The following is an 11202-nucleotide window of genomic DNA, read 5'->3' on the forward strand; positions in this document are numbered from 1 at the left end:
CAAAGTCCCCTGAGGCTGGGGATCTTGCTCTGTCTCTGTATATGAATTGGAACTGGGATGGAATTTGAACTAGGTCTGCCTGTCTGCAAGAATAAGGTCTGTTTTCATTACCCCATGATCACATGCTACCTTCCAGATTATTTTGGAATAATTTGCAAAATTTTCTACATATACACGCACACGATTAAATGGTCATTTAAAGCCATTTATAATCTTGGATACCTCTGGGAAAGAAAACTGGTGGCTTGTGGGCATGGAAAGGAGGGAGATTTCCTTTTCAGCCTATATCCTTTACTGTTAAAATTTTTCGAACCGTATGCACGTATTACTAATTCAAGTGAACTAATTAAATTTAACAAAAGGTAACCTAGTATATGAGTTTCCTGTGGCTGCTGTAACAAATTATCAGAGCTTTGGTGGCTTAAAACAGCAGAAATATGTTCTCACAGTTTTCTGGAGGCCAGGAGTGTGAAATCCAGGTATTGCACTTCTGAGAATCCATTCCTTGCCTCTTCTATTTTCTGGTGGCCTCAGGTATTCCTTCACTTGTGGCCACATAACTCCAGTGTCTGTTCTTCCTCCTCTTCCCTGCGTGTCTGTCTTATAAGGATACATGTGATTGAATGTAGGGCTACCTGAATAATCCAGGATAAATTCTCCCTCTCAAGATCCTTAACTTATTCACATCTTTTGCCAAAGAAAGTAATATTCACTCTTTTGCCATAGAAGGTGATATTCATAGGTAGCAGGGATCAGGATGTGGGGAGCCACCATTCAACCCACTACACCTAGAATTAGCAGGTGAATCTCCATTCCTTCCTGTCAGATGTTGTTTGTCTCTCAATGTATCCCTTTGGATAAGATGCTGATATCTAAACACAGCAGTTATAGTTTTTTTTCTTTTTTGAAATAATATTTTTATTATATTTTAGAAAATCCTTAATCTAGCACTCTACAATGTGAAGGATTTAAATTAGATATATAAAAGAAGTAGTAAAGTGGTATTGAACACTATTTATCTGTTACATAAATTATTTGGTCATGATTTTTTTTTTTTTTTAAGGCAAAGCAACCCTTGGTTGACCTCACAGATTGCAAGGACCTTGTCAGTTTACAATCCCTTATTTTTTATTTTTTATGCTTACAGCACCCAGTCTTCCTAGGTGGTCTCCTATCCAAGTACTAACCAGGCCCGACCTTGCTTAGCTTCTGAGATTAGATGGGATCGGGCTTGTTCAGGGTGGCATAGCCGTAGATGGTCATGATTTTAGAAAAAATTTTTCCCGGTTTTATTGAAATATAACAGACAATTAGTTGCTTATATTTACATTGTATAATTCGATGAGTTTTTTTCAATTATAGTTGGCATACAATAATATACTAATTTCAGTTGTACAACCTAGTAATCAGAGATCCACATAACTTGCAAAGCAGTCACCCCACTAAATATAGTACCCCTTACATATTTATTACATTAACCACCTTCCCCATGCTACATTCTACATCTCCATGTCTATTCTGCAACTATCCATTTGTACCTCTTAATCCCTTGGCCTTTTTTTCCCATCCCTCCACCCCCTCCCATCTAGTAGCCCTCAAAATATTCTGTATCTATGAGTTTATTGTTGTTGTTTATTTGTTCTTTAGATTCCATATGTACGTGAAATCATGTGATATTTGTCTTTTTCTATGCTTCCGATAGGTCCATCTAGGTCCCTCTAGGTCCATCAAGGCACTATCTTTCTCCATCCTCTTCCTTTTAGTCTGTGTGTGTCTTTTAATCTGAATTGAGTCTCTTGTAGGCAGCATATGTAGGAATCTAGGTTTCTTATCCATTCAGCCACTCTACCTTTTGGTTGGAGCACTTAATTCTTTTCCATTTGAGGTACTTGTTGATAGGAATGTAGTTACTACCATGTTTTATTCATGTTTTTGATACATGTTCTTTCTTCTTAAAGAAGTCGTTTCAACATTTCCTGTAATGCTGGCTTGGTGATGATAAATTCCTTTGGCTTATTTTTTTCCGGGAAGCTCTTTATCTGTCCTTCGACTCTAAATAATAGCTTTGCTGGATAAAGCGTTCTTGGGTGTAGATCCTGGGTTTTCATCACATCCAATATTTGTGCTAAGCCCTTTGTCCTGCATGGTTTCTTGTGAGAAATCAGCTGCCAGTCTTATGGGTGCCCCCTTGTAGGTAACTAACCACTTTTCTCTTGCTGCTTTCAAGATTCTCTCTTTGTATTCAACCTTTGGCATTTTCATTATGATTTGTCTTGGTATGGGCAGCAGTTATAGTTTTGAAGCTCATCTAGAGTATTTCTATGACCTTCTTGGAAAGTTACATGCACAAGTTTGGGAGTTAGCCTGGGTGTGTTCTAATCTCATCACTTCTATTTACCACCTAGGGGGAACTTTAGGAAAACAATAGGCCTGTTTTGCTAGATTAATATTTCTAAAGTACAATTCTGATGACATTACATCTCTTTCTTAGGTCTTCACTGGCTCCCCAGTACCCATCCAATGAACTACACACCCCTTGCCTTAGCATTCAAGACCTCCTAATGACCTCTACTCAAGTTCTGTGTCCTAGGCACATTCGTCTCATGAAAATGTGGACTGGCCTTGCTCTTTCCTACTTCCCTGCCTTTGCTCATGCTCTTCCACTGCCTATAATTCCTTTCCTCCCTATCTCCACGTGTTGAAATCCTTCTCATCCTTCAAGGCCCAACCAAATGTCACATCATTCACAAGGTCTTTTCTCATCTTTTCATCTGAACAGAATTTCTCCTTTCATTACTCCTTTGGCCCACTGCATCTCCTGCATTGTATATACACTGAGCTTGGCTTTGTGTTACAGGTCTGTCTATTGGCCACATCCCCTCTAGGGAACAGTGGCTCCCTGCAGGCAGGAAATGTGCATCTTATTCACTTCCAGAACCGGGAACAAGACCTGCCATGTTCGATGCTGTTTGTTTAGTTAAATTTATGTAAAAATAATAGAAATTATACCAGAAGGACGCACAGGGGGTGTGTGTTTAAAATCCTTTATATTACAGATGAGGAAATTGAGACCCAGACCAGGAAATTACATGTCTTCCAGCCCAATCTTTCTGAAAAACTTCAGGAATTAGAATAAAAGATTGAAAGATTCTATTTGGAGCCCTATTAGCCTCTGGCTTGGGAAACTATATTTATTTGTAATGATGCTAAATGTCAGAGGACATGGATGTCATGGTGAAGTTTATCTGTTTTAAAGAAATAAATACAATTTGGTTCATTTTTCACTATTCTCCGGCTTTCACCAGCAAATTCCAACTCTAGTCTCACACATGGCCTGGTCAGAATGCTCTTTTAACTTCACTTTAATTTTTAAAAAAATATAAATAAATAAAAAGCTTTCCTTATTCAGATTTAAGCCTGTACGACCCACAAGATTCAAGGTTTTGGAGCTATTTTTGAGAGTACTACTTTCTCAGGGAAAACACAGGCAGACCAATGAAAGCTGTCCTGCACAGCAAATCCTCCTAGTTGTGTGAAACCTCAGGAAAGCAAACCAGTCTTCACTGTCATGTCTTTTGTCATCTGGCAAAGTGTAAAAAGGGTGAAGCAGAAAGGCAGACGAGAACACCTGTGGCCATTATGAAAACCAAAGCCGCCTCCCAACCCCGTGTGCTTTTTATTCTGAATGTGCAGCATCTGTCAGCCCAGATGAAAACCCAACAACAGAGGACCCAGAATGAGGGCTCAGACAAGTTGACTGAGGAATTAGAAGGATTTTGTAATAAGCCTATTCTGTCGGATTGAAACACCTTCCAGTTCCACACAGCCAAGCACAGCCATACTTCTGTCCAACATTTTACATGGAATTTATGCCTGCCTGAAAGCGGGGACACAGGTCTGCTCAGAAAAGTGGGAGGGCTAGGGACCAGGGCTGGGATTCTGCATCTATCACTTACCAGCTGAAAGGGGTCTTGGCCAAATCATGTAAGCCTCCTGAGTCTCAACTACTTCAACTCCAAAAGGCTTTCACCAGGTCTGCATTAGATTATGCATTTTACCCAGAATTCAAACTGTAAAGTAACGTGCAATTGTTCATACCAACTTGGGAGAAAAGGAAAAGCAAAACTTGTGGTTGAGAGAAAGCCATTTATCTAGATTTACTCCATAACATAAAGGGAGAATTCATCTGTGCCTCCTAACCTTGGTCCTTTGACTTGAGTCTGACCAAGGAAAAGAATGGTTTCAGCACCTGGACTTGGAGGATCCTGCAGGGGTACCCAAGTAGACTTAGCTATGGGTAGGGGCAATGCTGAGGGCCAAGATGTTGCTTCATCGATGTTCAGGGTCATATCCAAGACAGCCCTGCATTTCTCTGCCTTCTATATCTTAATACAGAACACCTTAATTACTCAGTAATCAAAAACACCAAAATCTCTTGGGAGACAGAGTCTCATCTTAAATTGTTTTCCTGTTTATGCATTCATCGAATATAAAAACAAATGCAAATACTTTTGCTATATTGTTAAAGCAATAATGTAAGAGACAACATTACAAAGTTGATCTCAACTATGTAAAAACTATACATAGAAGAAAAGACTTGATGAAAATGTTAGTAGATGTTATATTTGAGAGAATAGATAATGGACTTTATTCTGCTTTTCTACACTTTCTAAAAATTTAAAAGGGCTCATCAATTATTCTTGTAATAAAAGAAGATTCTATTCAGAAATATTTCAGTGCCCCAAAGGAAAAATTACATGAAAGTTGCATATGCAACTTCAATAAAATTAATGATATAATACTGAAAATTTTTGAAAATAAGATATTTTATGATATTGATAGAGAGATGCCAAGTCATTCAATAAGTGCAATACAGATGAAAGGATATTACAATAAATTTATTATAATAAAAACATCTGTGTGATCATAAAAGCATTGTTTCTGAAAATAGTATGCTCATAACAAGGAATATTTGATACATTTAAAAGCACAACATAAATATAAAAGAATGTGGGTAGCCTCTTGGAGTTTGTTTTAATAGAATTTAACCTGCAGTTATTTAGGCTCAAAAATGTCAGCCTTGTTCGAGGTCATAAATTGGAATTAATGAAGGAATGTATTAATGTTTTCAAATATTCTGATTGTTACTAGTAAACATATGCAATAGAAACGTATGTTCTATAGCAGCACTGTGCAAAATTGGGTTGCACAGTTGTTTGGCAGGAAGTCTTGTATGTTACCTGAGGAAAGGGTTTAGCAGTTAGAGATGTCAGGTAGACCTTAAGGCAAAGTATTCAGCAGGTCTCGTCTTTGCACTTCTTCTTGGAACATCAAATATACTAATTTTCATTGTGAGTCTCCAAGAGGGGTGTGCAGTATGTAGCATTTGCTCAAAGCATTTGATCAGAAAATCGTTTCTGTTCCCCACAAAGGACACTTCACACTGAGATATGCAGTGGTACAGGCACGCAAAGACCTTTATCTTCTCAATTTTTATTTTTGAGCCCACGAAGCTGAGTTTGTTTATCTCTATTGTCACAAAAGAATTTGAAGCACATGTACGGATCACAAATCTTTTAATGAGTCATGTCACATGGAACTGAAGCCCGGTTCCCACCGTCAGGTCTTATCTCATTCCAAGTCAGAAGCTCTGAGAAGTTCAGCTCTGATGAGACACCAGAAAACTAGAAGGGGCTTGTGAGTTTCATCATGAGTTCTGTGCTTTGACCTCCTTTATAAAATGGCTTAGGAATGACATGCAGCTCTGCAGCTCACCCCCTCCTATCCCCCGACACAGAAATGCACACCCTTTGCTGGCATGCGAAACGTGCTTAGAAAGGGGAAGAAAACCCAAATCACAAAACCTCGCATTCCTTTTGAGGGCTGTATGTGTACACACCCTGGACCTTTGACCCTCTTTCCTTATTGAACAGGGGTTTTTGAGGCTTTGAGTCAGGAGTCTTGGATGGTTAAGATGTAGCCGTACTGTGTCCTAGCCTTATGATTTCAGCGTTTACCTTCTCTGGGGCTCCATTTCTTCACTATGAAATGGAGCTAATGAGCCTGGGATTGTAGCAAGGACAAAACAATAAAAATACTATGAAAAGTTGGACACATGAGGTTTGGTTATTCCATTACAAGCAGAAACAGTCCACTTTCTGTTTCTTAGGCAGTGGGGAGAGGGAAAACAAGGTGGGGGACAGGCCGGAAAACCTAATGAATGTTCCTTAAAGACTCTCAAACGTCTCACAGCCTCCCTAGTCTCTTTACCACCTGTCTGGCCAATCTTTGTCTTCTCACCAAACACAGAGCTTCCATTCACTCTAAAGACGATGAAAGCAGAAGACAAATCCATGAAGTAAAGTGTGTCTAGAACACCCTCCATAGCTTTTCCATTTCTGATAAAATGTTTATACCACTGAAAAATGCATTCAAATGAACACTTTCTTTAAAAAGTATATGCCCAAAAGAGAAAAGGCTTTTGATTAGAAGTATCTGAAAGAGCCATAAAAACTTCTGAAGAAGCAAAAAAATAGTTCAATAACAATTCACCGACACCTCTGAAGACTAACAGGCCAGAATCTGGGAAACATTGCCACTATTTATAAGGCAGGCAGAACTGGAGTAAGAAGCATATCAAAATGGCAGAAAGTAGGAAGACATGGCATTGCATCATGTAGATCCCAGTGGTTGTTTTAAAGTTTTTAATTACGAAAAGGAAAAACACAGAAATACTAAAAGAAAAAAAAATGTACATATACATATACATATACATACGAGACCATTTCTTTAGTTTTGGAATGGTGAAAGCCTTTCTAAGAATGACTCAGACAGAAACCATAAAAATATTACTTTATTTTATTATGTAATATTTAAAATTTTTATATATTAAAACTCATACATTGCTAATGGGATTTTTAAATGATGCAGCCACTTTGGAAAGTAGTCCAGCAGTTCCTCAAAATGTTAAACATAGAGTTATATGACCTAGAAATTCTATTACTAGGTATATATTCCAGAGAAATGAAAATATATGTCCATACAAAAACTCGTACATGACTGTTCAAATAGCTTTATTTATAATAACCAAAAAGTGGAAACAACCCACTTGTCTATCAACTGATAGATGGATAAATGTTATCTGGTCTACCCATAAAATGGAATATAATTCAGCCATAAAAAATAATGAAATACTGACACATGCTACAACATAGATAAACCTTGAAAACATTATGCTGAGTGAAAGAAGCCAGACACAAAAGACCACATATTGTGTGTGTATTTTATGTATGTTCATGATTTATATGAAATGTCCAGAATAGGCAAGTACTATTAGTCTATCCAGAATAGAAATAGAAGTAGATTAGTGGTACCAGGGGATGGGTCTGGGGGAATGGGGAATAACTACTAATGAGTTCAAGATTTCTTTCTGGGGTGTTGAAAATGTTCTGAAATTAGATGATGGTAATGGTTTCATAACTCTGTGAATATACCAAAACCAACTCAATGTATATTCCTAATCATATATGCAACAGAAATATATTCATATGCTCACAAAAAGACATCAAAAGAATGTTCATAACAGCTATAATAGCCAAAACTTGGAAGCAACTCACATGTCCATCAACAATAGAATGGATAAATAAATTGTGATATATTTCTACAAAAGAATACTATATGGCAACAAGTGTGAATGAACTGTTGCTATTTGCCACAACATGACTTAATCCCATTCATATTCTGTTGAGTGAAAGAATATAGACATAAGAATAAATATTGCATAATTCCATCATATAAGTTTAAAAAAGCAGGCAAAACTCATTAGAAATTAGAAGTCAGGATAGTGGTTACTTTTGGGAGAGAGAAGACAGTAACCAGGAGAGGGTCCAAAAGGTTTTTTGGATGCTGGTAATGATCTATTATTTTATATTGGTACTGGATCTAAAAGCAGATTTAATTTATGAAAACACTTTGAGCTTTATACTTATAATTTTCTGTCTTTATAGTCTACTTTAATCAAAAGTCTGCTTAAAAATGACATTGTAGAAAATTTTAAGGACATGAAAAGATATTCATGTTGTTATATATTAAAAATACAGGTTGATACAGGTGCAAATTATGTGTAGAGTATGTTACCATTTTTTTCTTAAGGATCGTCCTGCATATATGAATGGAAATGCATAACATATCTTTGGGATAATATACAAATAAATGATGGGAGTAACTGCTTCTGGAGAGGGGAACTGGGAGAAAGACTTATTTTTAATTTATGCCATTTTTTACCTTTTGAAGTTTTAACAATGAACCTATATTGCCAACTCAATGCCTAAATTAATGATAATGCAGATTACAAAGCTAAATGAATTCATTTTGCGAAAATAAAGGCCTGGCATTATCAATATCAGAATGATAACCATGTTTACCTCTGGATAACAGAATTATGAATGATTTTCATCTTATTAAAAAATCATAATTTTTCAGTCTCCTAGTGTGAACATGTATTTCTTTTGAGAATGAGAAGTCATAAACTTTTTTTGCAATTCAGTTTTTATCAATGTCTAATTTGTGAACAGTAAAAGGCACTGATTTTAAGTGTATAGTGCAGAGTTTTACAAAGGGATGTATGTACATATGTGTCGTCAACATTCAGTCAAGAAGTAGCATGTTTCCATCCCCTAGACGTTCTCCATGCCCCTGTGAAGTCAGCCTTTCTCTCTTCTAATTTCCATCGCGGTAACTTGGTTTTGTCTGCTCTAGAAGTTCATCGAAATGGGATTTTTCCAGTATGTACTCTTTTGTGTCTGGCTTTTTTTGCTTGACATAATGCTTTTGAGATTGATTTATGTTTTGCGTGTATCACTAATTCATTATAATTTTTTCTAAATGAAGAGTAATGTCTTAAGTGCTTGCTGCTTTCCCACCTGTAGAGTGAGACACCGTCCATGAGCAAATTAATCCTCTACAGCTTCTCTAAGCATGTCTGCTGCAGGCGGGAATGATCTTACGGCCTGCAGATCCTGTGTGGAGAGACAGCAGCCAGCCACCCCCAATCCTGGCCTGCCCCCTCTCCCGGCTGGCGGCAGCGCCAGTCTCAGGTGAGAGCCACCCTGCTTGCTGCCATTGTTCTGCGAGTGACAGCCTCCGGGGCAAATGGAAGGCCGTCAACCTGAGGGCTGTCAACGGCAGACAAGAATTCCTTTCTTTGTCAGGCTGGGTGGTCTCCGTGGCTTCACATCAACCTACACAAAAGATGATAAGCATCGTGTGCACTTGCAGAAAAACATCGCCACCACCCAACTCCTCTAACCGCACTCCTTTGTAAGGCCAGGATTAGGCATATGTGGCTTCTCTTGCCTGGGTATAAATCATCAAATCTCAGCCCTGGCGAGGGCATCCAAAGGTCGTTTCCTTCATCCCCTCCATCCCGACCCCCATGAAATGTATTTGTCCTGGCATCTTATCACAGACAGCTAGAAAGTCCCTTAGAAATTACCTGGTCTGACTCTCTTGGGCTTCAAAAAGGGGTCCAGACACAGGTGGGGACTTGTCCAAGGTCACACAGCACAGCCCTGTTCTGAGAGCCTTCTTTGGAGTGGGGGCTCTTTCCGCTACTTCAAACTGCTCTTGGCAATAGGTGATCCTCTCCCTACAAAATAGTACAATGTAAAGTGTAATGTCTAACTTTCCAATAAAAAGGAGTGTGTGTGTGTGTGTGTGTGTGTATAAACCTACGTACTTGGTGGATCTACCGCAGCCTTTGTATAAAGGCTTCCTAGTGCTTGCGGCCAGGCCAACAGGCCGGCTTTACTTATGGAATAGTTTGGTGCCCTCTACTGGTTATCAGTAACAGCAACAACAGCTACCCCTTCCTGGCACCTTCTGTACAGGACATTCAACATGCACCATTATTTCTAATTTTTAATCCAAAGAAAAGGCCTGTAGAATAGGCATTCTTATAGATAAGGAAATTGAGGCTCATGGAGATTCGATAGTCTGCCTGAAGTCGTTGAGCCCAGATTCAAACCTAGCCCTGTTGGACTCCAAATTCCTTCCAATTGGAGTCAATACCACTCCTCAGAATCCTGACACTGTGTAGCACTTTCTCCTTTTAAATGACTTATATTTCGAAATATACTATGAAGTGGGTATTAACGCCCCTGTTTAACACGTGGAGAGGCCTTGGCTGGGACATCAGTGACTTGCCCAGAGCCACAGGTCCAGTAAAACCCAGTTCCTACTCACTGTGCCAAGCTGTCGCCCAGGAGAGCCTCACACAAGGACCACAAGGACCTTTCCTGAGGAGCTTTTATCCAGGAGAGGAACTGGGAGGCTGCACTGTTCTCACCTAGGGGAACACAGTGTTCCCACCTAGGGAGTCTCTGGGCCTCCCTCCAGGCCTTATATGGGAAGGAGATTCCAAGAGACTCAGAGATTAAACACATTTTCTATTCATGGGGAACTCACGTCATGATCAACTGGATTCAACAGGTGCTGTGAAATCAAGCCCCTGGTGTGTGTGTGTGTGTGTGTGTGTGTGTGTGTGTGTGTAAATGAGTGAGTGAATGATTGCATGAATGAGTGAATGGGTTGGCCTAAAGACTAGGGTTAGGATTAATGGCAGAGACTAGGCAAGTCAAGGTGATTGGGTTAGTGCACTATAAAGAGATTGATTTCAATTTCATTTAAGGAATCCATTCCTAACAATGAGAGCAGTCCACAGAGATGGCTGCTTCTGCAGGCGTGAGCTCCAATCCCAGGAATACACAAGCAGAGCTAAGAGACCACAGCGGGGATGTTGTAAAGGAGTTTGAAACCTGCATGATGTTTTCTAAACATCGACATCAACCTTTAGGAATTAGAAGATTTTATACAAAAACCCAGATTTTTAGCTCCTCTTTAATGAAGTGGAAGGCTTGGCCTCTTTGGGCCCACTGCAGCCCAATCATAGCTGCCCTCTCTGCTCTCTATTGTTGTCCCAGTAACCAGGAGGACTGGTGATGCCATTTGTCATCACATTTGTGCTGTTTTTTTTCATTGTAAAACAAAAATAAAAACATTTCTTCTTACCAGGTGTTTGATAAGAAAGATAAAGGTCTTTGATAGGAAAATTAAAAGACTAAGTCATTGTTTTATGGAAAATAGGGCACAATGTATTTATCTATGGAAGTGAAAGTATTTATATACATTTGAAAAGCCAAGTGT

General features: G+C 38.9%; 1 pseudogene; it reads right to left on the reverse strand.

Annotated features, from left to right (window-relative positions):
* Positions 1-1138: 1138 nt before the first annotated feature.
* LOC120598444 (uncharacterized) lies at positions 1139-1257 on the reverse strand (annotated as a pseudogene).
* Between the last annotated feature and the right edge of the window lie 9945 nt (positions 1258-11202).

This window comes from Pteropus medius, unplaced genomic scaffold (assembly GCF_902729225.1).
Source record: "Pteropus medius unplaced genomic scaffold, Ma_sr-lr_union100, whole genome shotgun sequence".
NCBI classification, from domain to species: domain Eukaryota; kingdom Metazoa; phylum Chordata; class Mammalia; order Chiroptera; family Pteropodidae; genus Pteropus; species Pteropus medius.